Below are 15,340 nucleotides of genomic sequence, written 5' to 3' on the forward strand. Positions count from 1 at the left end.
GTGGCCAATATTCAAAGAATTCAGAAATAATTTTCATTAAGAATTATTATAATTAATATCTTGGTAATAGTGTAAACCACTTTTTATATGAAGTGCAAGCAAATTACAAATGGGTAAAAAAAAAAGTGTGTTCAAATCTGGTAAATAACAGGTTATGGTACCACTAAATGCTTATTTCAATGAGTGGTTCATAAAAGCAAAATCTAAGGTACAATGTACTTTTCAAATTAAGAGGTACATCTAATTTTGCCTCTGAAATCAGAGGTTCATTGTGCCTTTTATTTTTAAAGGTACGTTGTGCCCTTAAAATTCAGAGGCACAAACGATCCAAATGTGCCTCTGAAATCAGAGGTACATTGTGTCTTTCATTTTTAAAGGCACGTTGTGCCCTTAAAGTTCAGAGGCACAAACGATCCAAATGTGCCTCTGAAATCAGAGGTACATTGTGCCTTTCATTTTTAAAGGCACGTTGTGCCCTTAAAATTCAGAGGCACAAGCGATCCAAATGTGCCTCTGAAATCAGCGGTACAGTTTTTAGAGTGTATAAAGTGGATCTCGAGACACAACATACTTTTACCATTTGGGAATAAACTTTCTCAGTGACGAATTACGATGTGAATTATACTCGAACGAGGACTGGATAGTTTTTGTCAGCGGAAATTGTACGACTTAGTTATCGCTGAAACTTGGACCGGAATAACTATGATTGGAGTTTTTAGTCCATTTTAGTGGTTAGTGGAGTATTAAACATAATTATGACCGTTTGAAATACATTATATTTTGGATATGAGGAAGGTATATTAATCCCAGAAAAATAAATAAAATCGCTTAGAAAAAATTTATTTATTATACAAGTCTTATTATAATGAACACGACTACATTCAAAAAGTATAAAATAAAGAAGGAAAGTCCATCAAAGGGATCAAAAGATTCAATCTCCTCACATCAGGAATTTTGATAAGATAAAAATTCAACGGTTGGGACTGAGAGGCCGAAGCCCTCTAGTCAAATTAAAAGTAAAGCGAATTGTTCCGAACTGATAGTTAGAAGCATGGTAAAAGATCAATGACTGGCGATTGATCAAAAGATAAAACAGCCAAAAACAAAGCCAACCCTCCATAATCAATATTACATTTGAAAATAATTTGGTGAAAGCTAATAGCCAAAAATACTGAGAGAATTAGTATAAAAATGTAACTGAAACATTTCTGTAATAAGGAACAAAGAATAAAGAGCTATAAGTATATTTTGTTTTCGATTTAGACGCGACAGTCAATTAATGTGTTTCATATTTGTATTGAAATTAAAAGTTAGGCATTACATTGATTTTTACCTTAAACTTCTTTCATATTAAAACCATACTTAAACATTAAAACACTTAAAAAAGTAATGGGTCACTCCGCTCTAAACACTCTTGTGATCTTAGTTAATGGTTAGAATAGTGATCATAATGAAACGTAGAAGACTTGACTAAAATCATATTTGAACAAAGAAGATAGCAATCAGCTGGAGTTGCGATTTCACAATAATGACGAATCGAAGTTTTATTTATACAAATAATTGTTAAAAAATTAAACCAAGTATGGAGAATAATCGAAAATGGTTTGAGAGAAGGAAGGAAAAGTTAACGTAATATACACAAATCTGTGTGGCAAAAATTATAAGTTGAACTGCTATTTTTATCCATTAATGTATAGGGTAAAGACATTGAAATTCAATTTTTTCAGCAGAATTCAAAGAAAAAAGGATATTTATATTTTCACAGTTTGTGATAATATTGGTAGGAACGATATGTTTCTGTAAAAGGGACTGTCGCGCAAAATTACAGTTTTTCTGTCATTGTTAGTAAATATTGTTATTATTACCTTTTTCAGATACCACTAGACTGTTTTAGAAGTAAATTTTTTTAAAAGTAAGTTTTAAGATCATAATATTTTTTTCTTTCATTGATAAAGTTATAAAATGCTTAACATTTCTTCTATCAAAAAACAAAACTTAATTATTCATTCAGACTTTTGAAAAAGTTCTTAAATCACCATTCACTTTATTATTATTTTTTTGCACAAAATGGTGTCTACTTTAAAGTGCTTCAACTAAATAACATCTTAATTTTTCACTACTTTATTATAACAAAACTATTTTATTAAAATTAAAACTTATACTTTTTATTATGCAAAACTATAACTATAAACTCTACTATATTGTTCAGGGAGGTTCGTAAAGAAGTGAGCAGTTTCAGTGCCCCATAAATCAAGTTCAATATTATTCATAAGTTACCTGCAATAGATTTGTATCTGGTATGGTTTTATATGGTAAAGTTTTTTAGGAACAGTCTCAAACGTTTTATGTGTGACCCCTTAGTCACATGACATCGATCAAGCCGGTAACCCATACCGCCAAACACATCTTAAGGTTTTTGAGTCAGAATCCATTGTTAAATATCGATTTCACTTAGTTATTCCCGATTACGCACCATTCCACGTTGGTGGAAAGGTAAACAAGCAAAATGTTCACTTTCGTGTAACAAAGAATCCCAAATTCAAAGAATTACAGGTGCAAAATTACCCAAAAGTAAATGTGTTCTGTAAAGTGAAGAGAAGGAAAATGTTCGCCCCATTCTCTTTTCAGAAGCTAACTGTAACGGGAGTTGCTTTTTTGGGCTATGCCAACTCTTTGATGCAACTGTTGAGGACGATATTGACAGACTCTATCTTCAATTATGGGTGGAGTTTATTATTTACGCATAGCAGCATACATTTGAGATTGATGAATATCTCATTCATCGATGGAATGGACGAGCCACAAACTACAACATGCCACTTACCCAATGACCATCCAGAATCCTATCCTCAAGCAATTTTTTATTTCTTCTTTCAGAGTTACGTAGAGAATAAGTAATGCCTTCACCTCCACGCATGTTTACCTAGCTGAGCTAAAACAGCTTATAGCTTGTCACGCAAATACCTATGACCTGTAATTCAGGGGACGTATGATCTTAGTTTAAGATCATCACCCGAAATCATTACATTACATAATTCGGATGGTTTTTAAAACAGTAAAAATTACTTAAAAATAGCCGTGATTTGAAAGTGGAATGAAGTGAAAACTATCGTGACGCTAGACTAAATTTTATTGCAAACTGCTTTCCCTGTATGATTTAAAGTAAAATGTGAAGAAAAAAAATATAGACTGTAAGTTCAATTTATATAGAGTCAATACCTTATATCGTTGAAACATTTTAGAAAACGATATGACATACAAGGCTAATATCATTAAAAAATCAAATAATTACAATTCAAGACTCTTTTTATGTGAGAAAATTTAAATAGTTATTTAAGAAGGATAGTAAATATAATACTTAAAATTAAAAAAATAATAATAAGTGCATGCTTTTTACTTTTTTTTCCAGATATTACGGATAAAGAAGTGAAACGAAGAACATGTACATGTATTTTTGGAATTAAAAAACTGAGTTCTTCTCTGTGTTGCCTTTGCTTATATTTGGGTCTCTATCGTTCAAATTACCAAGCTTCAAATTCAATGCTATATTCAAATGTTTTCCCTTCACGTTAACATCACGTTTTTATTTTAGTGTTTATTGAATAAAAAAAATGAGGTTTTGGCAGAAATTCACAAATTTAGATTCAAAAGTTGACAACAGATGGAGTTGGACGTTGCGAAGTGTTCTTAAAGGGGATGATTCAAATACCTTTTGGAATATAATCTATATTTCAGCAGCAAAAATTTACTTTGCTTAATAGAAAGTATTTTCAACAGCATGGATAGTGGTCGTCGTACTGACAAAACCGTTTTTCACGCGGATGCAGCAGACCGGAAACAGTGTCAGTATGGATAGTGTTTTCGTCACAAATATAAGCGAAAACATATCTCGAGCTTTATACCTTATTGATGTAGTTCAGTAGTTGTGATGAGTTTGAAGTGAAAATTTGTTACAATTATTTATAGATATATTGTTAAAAAAATGAGACAGAGTTGCTAAATTTAGAACGAGTCTCCTTTTGAGGCAGTCCTCAATTGTCCTTTTCATTCTTATTCTTGTTGCAAGTAGCATACCGTACATACGTTAGTTTTATCATTACTCAGCAAGACTAAGATTATTTTACAAAATATCACTTAGAGCAAAGAACATACTCATTGAATACACGTTGAGTCAAGTATCCTCAAAATACACCGGATGCAGTTACCATAAGAATACGGACAGCTAAATACCTGCAGCTCTTCCCAGTGCAAAACACCATTTTTAAAATTATTACTGCCTTCTCAACTCTGTTGATATAGTTTTTTAATGATTGCAACATGTACATACGTACAAAAGTTATATTGCTTACACGGGTGGGTATTGGTACTACAATAGATTTTATTCGTTATGAAAGGTGCCGTTATTATGAAGATTTTAAATAGTGGTACTTTATTCATGTCATGGTTGAGAAATGGGCCATTGGTTAAAATCTGGGGTACATCTCTGAAGGTGATGCGAAGGCATACCATCACAATTTTGAACCTTTGAAGAGGGGATGGCTCCCAATGCGCAATGACCTATACGCGCAATGTTGTCGCAATACGCGCAATGCTGTCGCAAGCAAAACTGCTTGACAACGATTGCTGCTGGTATCCTTGATCCATTTGCAGTCTGGCCAAAATAGTTATCCCCCCTCCGCTTGCTTATCGCAATCAGTGATGATAGACTTCAGTGATCTCCTGTTAACCGTAGCTTATGATCAGTAAACTGTGAAGCATGAAGATAAGAGAAATATATATTTAATTGCTCCGTGTTCTTAATTTCTTTCACATGAACTTAGTTTTGAGAAAATGAGAAATGTTTAATAGACATAACTAATGACTTCAAGGCACTGATGACTTACATAGTATAAAAAATGGTTATTTCAACCGCTACTCTCCCCCCTCCCAAAAAAAATTATTGATCAAGTAAGAAATATATGGAGGAGAATAATAATACATTGTTAAAATAAACGGATCCTTCTAAACAAAAATCCATCTTTTAAAAATAAGTGCCTTTTTCTAAAATGTTCCTTTTAAAATCCCGATAAGAAGTGTTCTTAGTGTCAAAAATAAATACTTTGTCTACAGATTATTTGACATGATACGTAAAGCCATAATGGTTGGATTCAGAAGTTTCCGTATTACCGCCATTTCGTTGTCAGAATACGTTTGATAAGAATTAAGTTAAAATAAAAACGAAGAGAAAAAAACTAGAACGGGCTAATTTTCAACTAAACTGCTTGTGATAGTTTTGAATTTGTTTAGTAAGTCACAGAATTTATATTGCTTACACAAGTGGGTATTGATACTACAATAGTTTTTATTCTTTAGAAAAAGTGTCATTATTATGAAGTTAAAAAAATAGTATTAGTTTTGGTATTTTATTTACATCATACTAGTCATGCGCCATGAACTATGGGAGACAGTCTGGGAAACCACCCAGAAGATATGGCGAAGACATATCATTGCAATTTCGATTCTTTGAAGAAGAAATGGTTCCACTGCTTTGGTAGCCCGGTAACCTATACGAGCAAATGTTGTGCACTTTACGGTATTGTTCGTTCCCTTGATGTATTTACAGGCTGATCCAATACAGGCTTGGTGTTTACCCCTTCCCTCACTCGCTGAACCGCAGTCAGTGATGATTGACTTCGGTGATCTACTGGGAACCGTAGCTTATGATCAGTCCACTGTGAGGCGTGGAGAAATTTTTATTTAATTGTGCCGATTCAGTTTATTAGGAGTCTTCAAATTGTTATTTTTGATATAAAAATTTAGTTTTGAGAAACTGAGAAATGTCTTATTGATATAATTAATGTCCTTAAAACACTGAGGACTTACATGGTATGTTTATGTTTGCTTATATTACATGATATGTTATGTACTTTAGGCAAAAACAATATTTCTCTTTTTTTTTTACCCTGTAAAATAGGTGGCTCAATACTATTTTAAAATTTAATCTTAAAAACTTTATAAGTTATGCTTTATTTCAGGTTAAAACTGAATCGAGCATTCATACTTTCGTTAACCCCTTAAAGATCGGTTAATGTTCAAGAAAACGGTCATAAAAGTGCCTATTTGTTTTGGCTTTTGTATTTGTATCACGTATTTGATTAGTGTCAGAACTAGTTTAAAATCAAATAAGTATCTACAATTACCTTAATATCTTGGTACTGCCATCTGGTGTGTAAAATGAGAAGTAAATTGTTTTCCGGACAAAATAAATGAATTTGTTTTATTCTTATTGGCACGTTACTACTGAACTCTCCAGCCCGCCAATATCACTGGAGCGAGAAATAGAGGGTGAAACCTCATCCCGTCATTTTCACGGGAGCGAGAAAGAAGTGGTTAAAATGTGTTGTTGTATCTAAACACTAATTTAGAAAGCTTACACCGGATACAGATGCATTTACTCAATTCAGAAATTATTTTTACCAATTTTGGAAGACGTCAAACGACATCGAGTCAATTGTTCATGTTGCTTACAATCGAGTACATGGAGGTAAAAGTTTGTTTTTGTCTCGCTCGTTACAAACTATTCAACAAAAACAGAAATAAATGCTATGAAATATTGCAATGTGTTTAGTTATACGCTGTAAAATAAAATTAATGTATCTCAACGGCAAAAATGGTTGCAAATATTTTACAAAGATTTCTGTGCTTCACTGCACCTGGAAAATGTTCTGCTCCACTATTTGGTATAATGTAATCACCATCATCTTTTTGTTCAGTAACACTAAAATAAATAATTACTATGAGATAAGATGCACATAAGAGTCTGTTTTTTTTTTTTTTTTTTTTTTTTTTTTTTTTTTTNTTTTTTTTTTTTTTTTTTTTTACGTTACAATCTAAAACAAGAATCATTAATTTGGAATGCATAGGGGAGAGCGGGGTCAATAGTAAAATTTTTAACCTAACTATTTTTAACAAACAAAAAACCCAATATATTATGAGTATTAATTGACAGACGAGTAAAGTAGACTATCCTCTACTAGAAAAAAATAAATACCTTATTTTAAATGTTACTGTTTTAGATATTAACAATTTTTGACAGTCGTGCATTTGTTACAATTGTCCCCAATTACGGGGTCAATAGTAATAGCTCATAAATTCAACTAAAACATAGTTAATTATACATATTATCATAGTTGTGATATATTTTTCTTGATTAAAATAATAGTGATATTTTAGGATTAAAAATAATAATGAGCAGAGACCTGAAGGTTTAAACTTTTAACTTTAAGGGGTTAAAAAATTTAATTTATGCTGTGAAAGGTGACAAATAAAATAATGCACGTGCAGCATAATATAAGTCATATAGGAAACTATTGGTGGTTCTTAAATAGTCAAGTAATAGTTTGTAAACATAAGATTAATTATTTTTTGGCTGTTACAATCGTTCCTTTACTTATTGCTACAATTGTCCCCAAGATGCCATTTCAGCTTCATTTGTAAAAACAATGCTAGTTAATTAACAAACCTAATATTTTTTTTGAAATTTTAATTAATTTGTCCACTTACATATTCGGTTAATAATTTTTATTTGTTTAAACAAAATTAAATTGTTACAATATAATATTCTAATACCAAAAATAGTACTTACGTAGCGTGAAAATATCTCTTGTGATGTAACTCTTTCAAAAGTACATAAAAATGATTGCCATCAGGGGTGTACAGGTAGATTTATTAAATACACCTTGTGCGTCACCTAGGAACCAAATTTAGAACCCGACACTCGAAATTTTTGCTCTGTTACAATCGTACCCTGTTACAATTGCATACAACATACATTAATTCTTAAAATAAAATGAGGTTGATAATCAAGCCTACAAGTAGCAAAGATAGAACATTAAGACGAATTTGACCTAGGCTTAACAGAATGGGAAGGGATAAAAATTATGCATTATAAAATCCTTCAAAACAGTTCAAAGAAATTTAAAAATAAATAAGGATTATTAATAAGGATAGGATTGTTAATTTTAGTGCATTACCGCGGCGCTATGGTAAAAATTAGAGAGTGCTTTTTATTGTTTCCACGGAACCAGAAACAATAAATTTTATCAGTCTTGACCATATTTTTTTCTCAGTGAACTCAGTGAAAATCAATTGAGTTCCTGAAAATATTTTTATAATCTTTCAATGCTTTATAAAATGGAATAGTTACATAGAAATAACTCGCCTAAATAGCAATTTAGATTTGACTCTATTACAAATAAAAACCGAAAATCTGATAAAATTTAAATCCTATCTTACAAACAAATATATCAAAATATTCTCTCTTTCTTAAGATAACAATAAATGGAAGTTAAAACAATTTCGCTTCTGCATTTCTATTTTAAAAGCTATAAATATGAAATTCAAAAAAAGAGGTCTCATATTTTTAAGTCTTATTTCTTATTTAAGAAAGATAACAAGTTAGACTCTCTAGATTAAATATGAAACGCTATAAAGTTTGCGGTAAGGATTAAATTTTTAATTAAACGTAAAAGTTAATAATTTTAACATTATATTTCAAAAATGTATTTCCTGCCGAAAAGAAAAAGCTTTTGAATGTATGCATAAATTAATTTTACTTCCATATGAAAAAGGCATTAAATTATAAATTATACACCAAGCATTACTGAATCGTATATTTCAACAGAGATACTGAAATGTCGAAGTTATATCTTAGCTAAATCGGATTAAGATCATACATAAAATCCAGGAAGGAAATTTAATTATTTTTATGTTAAAACTGAGCGAGAGCTTTTGGATTGAAGTGTTATTTTTTATTTAAAGTGAATATTTAAGGGTAAAGTAATAAAATGTTATTTAAAGCTGAAAAGTTAAAGTAAAAAGCATTTATATAAATAAATTAGAGATAAGATGCATAATTCTTTAATCTTTCATGTTCCAAAAATTATTTTTTTTAAATTATATAATTATTATTTTAGAAATAAATTAATATTTCACAATTTTGGAAAATATACAAATATACAACAACAAAAAAATACACGCATGTATCTTTGGCTGTCATCAGCATAAAGTTCATTAACTTCATAGCAGTAGTTATCTGAAATTTATTTATTTAACCATTATTTAACGGCCAAACGTTTAATATTACCGGGTGACGATTTTTTTCAATTTATAAATTATTTTAATTTGATTGATTCTAATGTAGGCAGTTCAAATTTAATGTTTCACCGCTTAAGTTAGTTTTTTATTTTTATTATTTTTTTTTTCAAATAATATTTTTTGTCTATTTTTTGACGAAAAGGAGAATGTAAAAATATTATATATAACAAGGGATTGCGTAAATGTTGCGACAAAATTCAAAGGATGTTAGAACTAATCCTCGTAATCAAAATATTGCTTAAGAGTCCATGGCCGTAAATGTCATCATTTGCCATTAAGCGTGCTTCGCTGTTAGGAACTGTTTCTTTGTGGGCTTCTGAACAGATACTTGTATTTAAATAAATTATCTTAATTTTATGTTTTTGTATAAATATTTATAAAAATTGTATTCAAATAAGTTTAGTATTACCATTTTATCGTAATTTAATGACTTGGCGATTATCTTAACAATCACGCCAAATCGTTAAACAAACTATCATGGCATTGTCGCCAAGACATTAAATTACTATAAAGCAGTTAATGCTGAGCTTATATTATTTTTTGACAAGATATAAATGAAAACATAAAATTAAGACTGTTTAGTTAAGTAAAAGTACCTGTTCTGAAGTACATGAACAAACTTCAAAATGGGGAAGCGATCCTAGCGACGTACGCCGACTTTTCCAGGCATGGGTGCCTAAGTAATTATAATCTTGATGATATATAACTTCCTTAGGATTTTGTCATAATATCTACGGGACCCTGTATTATATAAAATGTCTTTAAACATGAACATTTGGACAAAAAATAAACTGAGAATGTCATCAAAAAAATGTGGAATAAAGGGAGAAATCCATTGCAGATTTGATTCAGCGATGCAAAAATACCTGAAATCTTTAAAAAAATCTAAAGCAGCAGAAAACAAAATGAAATTTATTCTACAGTGCAATTACTTGCAAACTGTTCTTATCTCTATTCTGTATTCTACTTGCATTCTTGCTTTGTATTTTACCGGTAAATGCTTAAAACGAAATGTGATATTTCTTTAGCACACTGTAAAATAGTTGCATATTACATTATTTTTTCGCATTTTATTATTCATATATTTTGTATCACTTCAACATTTATCAAAATGTAAGAACGTTTTGTTCGCTTATCAAAATGGCATGTTTGTTTCACTAAGAAACTTTATGCAGAATTATGCCCGTTCAGTATATGCAATTAAATAACTGAATACTGCATAACTATCAAAAACTGCAAGTCTATGTTGGATATTATCTTTGCATATTATCGCTAAATAATCTCTACTGCTGAAAAAAATTTAAAAATATTTTGTGAATTTTCTTAGCAACAAAAATAAAAATCAAAATTTTTAAGAGAAATTAGGAAAATCAAAGAAGAATTTCAAATAGTAAAAGAGCAGAATGATTAGATTTAAATATAATAAAAAAATCTGCGTTAATAAAGTAAACTTTATTAATAAAATAAAGTTATTCTTTAATCGCATTAATTTGTATTTTGATACAACCATCTGTCATTGGCAAGAAAATGAGCATTTTTAAATATGAGAAAGCAAAGCGAGCTTCTGCAAAACCTCGTCATTAAATGTACAAAAACTGTATCAGGGAATCATTTTTGTTTTGTTGAATTTAGCGTTATAATTTGGCTTCTTTTGTAACCTTGGCCATTGGAAATAAAAAAAAAGTTTTGAAAAAGTATTTTTACATAGTAGACCGTCAAGGCAATACAAAATAAAATTTTCATTTGCGATTAATTTTATAAAAATAGTGGTATATTGTAATAAAAAAATTTTGAAAATCAGTTTTTTCCTCAGTATTCTGAAACGGTTTCAATAGTTTGTTGGTACAGGTTGGTGCCCTACCAACCAGGCTATCCCGGCCAAAACTAATTAATTATAAATGATTAAAACTGCACCCCTGAGCCCAAGGTCAAGAAAACTTGGATGAGCACAGTATGCCATGTCTCTCCTTGAGCTATAACACCACTGGGTTTGAGTGTGTCCATTTTGACATATTTCAATTTCAAAATTAACGGCATATATCCTTGATATACTTTAACGAACAAAAAATTAGTTGAGAAACTTAAAAAATGGGATAAAAATTTTTTTTTAATGTTTTGCCGTTTTTGGTATATTTTGCGTACTTGCTTTTTTAAATCTTAGTCGTTTTTGAGATACGTTATATAATTATTTAAAATGTAAAATTAAAGCCACATAAGCTTAACTAGCTGCTAATAATTTAAATATATATAATTTTTAATAATAACAAATACAAGTAACAAATAACAACTTATATCAATTTCTTGTTGTTTTCCGTATTATTGATACAGTTAATATTTTTATTCAAGGGGTCATCTTCTTGGAAGAAGAGACGCAGGAAAGTGGGACAACTTTGACTCCTGAATTTTATTTTTAAAATATAGAATATTTGCAAAATTTATTTATTTCTACTAAATACGTAACTCTTGTAATGTGATACTAAAATGCGTTGCTGAGCCAATTTCATAAATTTTTGCTGCTTTTAAAATAGTCTGTGTTAAATAGTTAATTTCATATTTTAAATCGACGGAATTCTGCATTAGTCCCCTGATTTCTACTAAATAATCAAAGTTCAAAAATAAATTTCATGCATTCTTGAGAAAGTATTGAGAAATGTTCTTTATCAAAATTCAATAATTTTATATATATATTGAAAATGTAGGCATGAGGTTTACATTTAAAGCGCATAAGGTTTATATCGATTAAAAGAAGCAAATATGTTTAATTTGGAGTACTGCGTTTTCAGTTTTAATTAGAAAGTATCTTTTTATCACTATACTATAATTTGACAAATATTTTAGATAAATACTAATAATTTAATTAAAAACAATTAGTGATCAAAGTTTAGAAAAAGTTTTATTGGCTTCAATCAATAACTTTTAGTTCAAATTGGAAAGAATAAAACATGTTAAGTCCATGTTTACATGTTAAGTCCATGGTGAAAAATAAAAGCCGCTTCCAAAGCGTACAGAATTTCATATGGATATAATATTATGCTGGTTATTATTATATAATCTATTACTTATGTTGGTTATTATTAATTTTGCAACAAGACATGTTTTAAAAAATATTCCCCTGCTTGAAGAGACCTCGGAATGTTTGTTTATTTCTTAAGTTATTTTTTAAAAGTTATGCCAAATATATAAGATAAAGGTTCTTTTAAATTTACAATATAATTGTACTCAAGCTTTCAGTTCGTCATTCGGTTGAAATTCTTCAAAAAAATACAAAAGATACAACAAATTTAAAAAAAAGATCGAGGTCACTTGCTTGCACTTAAAGAGACATATTCCATTACCTCAGTAATAAAAACTTTTTGATTGTCATTTTTTCTTACTTGAAAATACACATTTAACAGCAAAATACAAATATCTAAAATGGATTATACTGAAAGAATTTGTAACGTGTTGTGTTTTGCTTTCCTCGTATAATTGCAATAATTATCTAAATATTTTTAATATAAATATATAAGCTTTCTTATTCAAATCTTCATCGCATTTTATGCTGCGTTTTAAAATTTTTAACATATATTTTTATTGCGTCTTCTTCACTTATGCTCTTTTCTCAGATGGTTCCTTGAGCAAACACCTATGTTAAAGTTCACTATAATTCCCCAATTACAATTTTTCCTCAAAAATTAAATATATTTTCGATTGTGTACATATATTATAAATAAGAAAAAAACATAAGTTATAAGTAATAGCTATTTAATAAAAATTAACTTCAGTAAAGATAGGATTAAAACATGTAAGCATGAAAATATTAAAAATTATAAAATATATTCACAAAAAAAAAAATCAATGCTGTTTTCCTAAAATTAAAAAATGTAGGCATGAGGTCTACATTCAAAACACATAAGATTTACTACCATTAAAAGATGCAAATAGGCTTAATCAGTAGCTCAGCGTTTCCTGTCCTTACTCATAAAGTTTATTTTTATCACTATACGGTAATTTGACAAATATTTTAAATAAATACTAATTATTTAATAGAAAAAATTGATCAAAATTTAAAGAAAATTATTAGCTTCAATCAGTGAATTTTAGTATAGATTTTAAAGTATAAGACATGTTTATTCCATGTTTAAGAATAAAAGCCGCTTAAAAATAATAGCCTAAAGTGTTGAATCGTTAAATTTTTATTATTTCTTTTTCTATTTCCAGTTCCCTTGTGAAGCAATGAACTGTGAATGAATTTTTAGTGAGCTTTCCTAATGAAGCCATATGAAACACAGCATTTTTAACTTAACTATTAAATTTAAAATAGATAACAATATCCTCTACCCTGTGAAGGAAAATTACATAAAAGAGTATATTAATTTTAATACTTCTGTTGCATTAAGTTACTGCACAGCAACACAATTACAATGATGGTGGATAATAAACAAATAGTTGTTGCCAGCTTTCTTTATGTAGAGATAATTCTAAAAAAATTATATTATATTTTCTATTCCATTACTAAATTGCACACAAACATTTCCAGCTTCAACATATAAATATAATGTAGCTAAGTGTATGGTTGGACAGTGCGCAAATAGAAACTAAACGGGACACCCTGAATAATTTTGCTTTTTTTCCCTCGATTTGTTATCTCTTTAGAAAATAAGTCTTACATATTTTATTATTAATTAATTAGCGTTTTCAAAAATTTATGAAAAAGTATAGAATGTTTGCTTTAATAAAAATTATAAAATGTATTGACCTCTTGTATCGAACTTTACGTCCAATTTCCCGACTGGTGTCATATTAAGAGAATCAATTTTTTTAAAACATATCTAGAATAGTGTTGTCCCAATTTATGTTATTTTGTTACATGTATTGGATAATTTATGCATGAATTGTTCTCTCTTTTAAGTTATAGCTTTATTGTTTCGTGTAGGACTATTGTATTATTTTTCTATAAATATATGTAGCTAAAAAATACAATATTGTGTTGGCTTATTATTATAAAAGTATATGTAGAGCTAAATTACTAGTATCGAAGTTTTTTTTTGCAAACTTTCTTCAGTGAAAGGAGCACCTGCTACATATCAAATGCATTTACTTTAGATTCCAAAATTCAACATGTTAATTAAAATGTTAATAAATGTTAATAAAACAATATTGAATATTAAATAAAAAATTCTTTATCAAATTATTAACAAGTTTAGTGTATTTTTGATAATTGTTTTTGAGAATTTGGGAAAATAATAATCTGGTACAAAACATCTCAAACGAAAAAAAATAGCAATACCTGCGAGGTATTTCTGAAATTAAAAAAAAACTGCACTTTTTATGCTTTACGATAAATCAACAACACATCGATAAAAAAAAAGCACTTTAGGTAGAAATAATTGTATTTTTTATATCATTTCAAAATGATTTTTTACGATAAGCATCTAAAGTTTTTTTTTATTATTTTGTTGCCCATATTGTAGCTCTTATGACAAAATATATCCCTACTTTAATGTTGAAAATCCCAACACTCTTACAAATTAATTATTTCGTCTAATTGACTAACATTTTATTGACAGTACAATACATAAATGCTCCTCGTATGTATAAACGATTTTCATCAAATTAACCTGGAAGTAATCAATCTTCGCTTGAACAGTTTATAATTGATCAATATTTATCTTATTTACAACTGAAAAAAACATATATTTACTTTGAAAAATCAGTTTGACATCTATGATATAAAAATAAGAGAGATCAATTTAAAGTTAGCACTGTCCCTCCTGATTTCAAACTTTCTTATTAACTTCAATTCACAACTTCAAGATGAACTCACGAATTGCTATCTTCTTGTTCTTTATTATTGCTGCGTTAGCTATTTCAGGTAATAATTATACATTTATTTACTATTTCAATAAATTTCGGTTTATTACTTTAATACATGCTGTTTACATTAAGTTTAAATTTAGGTGCAAAGATTTGTAATTCAGTCCAGTAAACCTATTGTATTTGAATAAATCAATTTTTTCAGCACAAAATACCAACAGATGTTAAGAGGTTTCGAAAAAACAAACTTAAATATAAGAAGTCTTAAACCATATATTTGTGAATTGTATTTCTATTTCCACATAAAATATATTTACTATTTCGCATTTCAAACTGCGGAGTTTCTTGTTAAAAATTAAACGGAACTGAAGTTCTATTTGCTTTTAATAACACTATTTGCCTTTATCCC

The 15,340-nt window shown here is 28.9% G+C and overlaps 2 long non-coding RNA genes across 2 annotated transcripts in view; both read left to right on the forward strand.

Moving 5' to 3' along the window:
* Positions 1 to 15,340, forward strand: part of LOC107446805 (uncharacterized) — a 29,559-nt gene that overhangs the window by 6,408 nt on the left and 7,811 nt on the right. The gene's annotated exons all lie outside the window — the stretch shown is intronic.
* On the forward strand, positions 21 to 3,486 carry LOC107448204 (uncharacterized). The gene is made up of 2 exons (XR_006227346.2): positions 21 to 1,912; positions 3,410 to 3,486. It is a non-coding gene; the product is annotated as an uncharacterized lncRNA (long non-coding RNA).

This window comes from Parasteatoda tepidariorum, chromosome 1, assembly GCF_043381705.1.
Source record: "Parasteatoda tepidariorum isolate YZ-2023 chromosome 1, CAS_Ptep_4.0, whole genome shotgun sequence".
Taxonomy (NCBI): domain Eukaryota; kingdom Metazoa; phylum Arthropoda; class Arachnida; order Araneae; family Theridiidae; genus Parasteatoda; species Parasteatoda tepidariorum.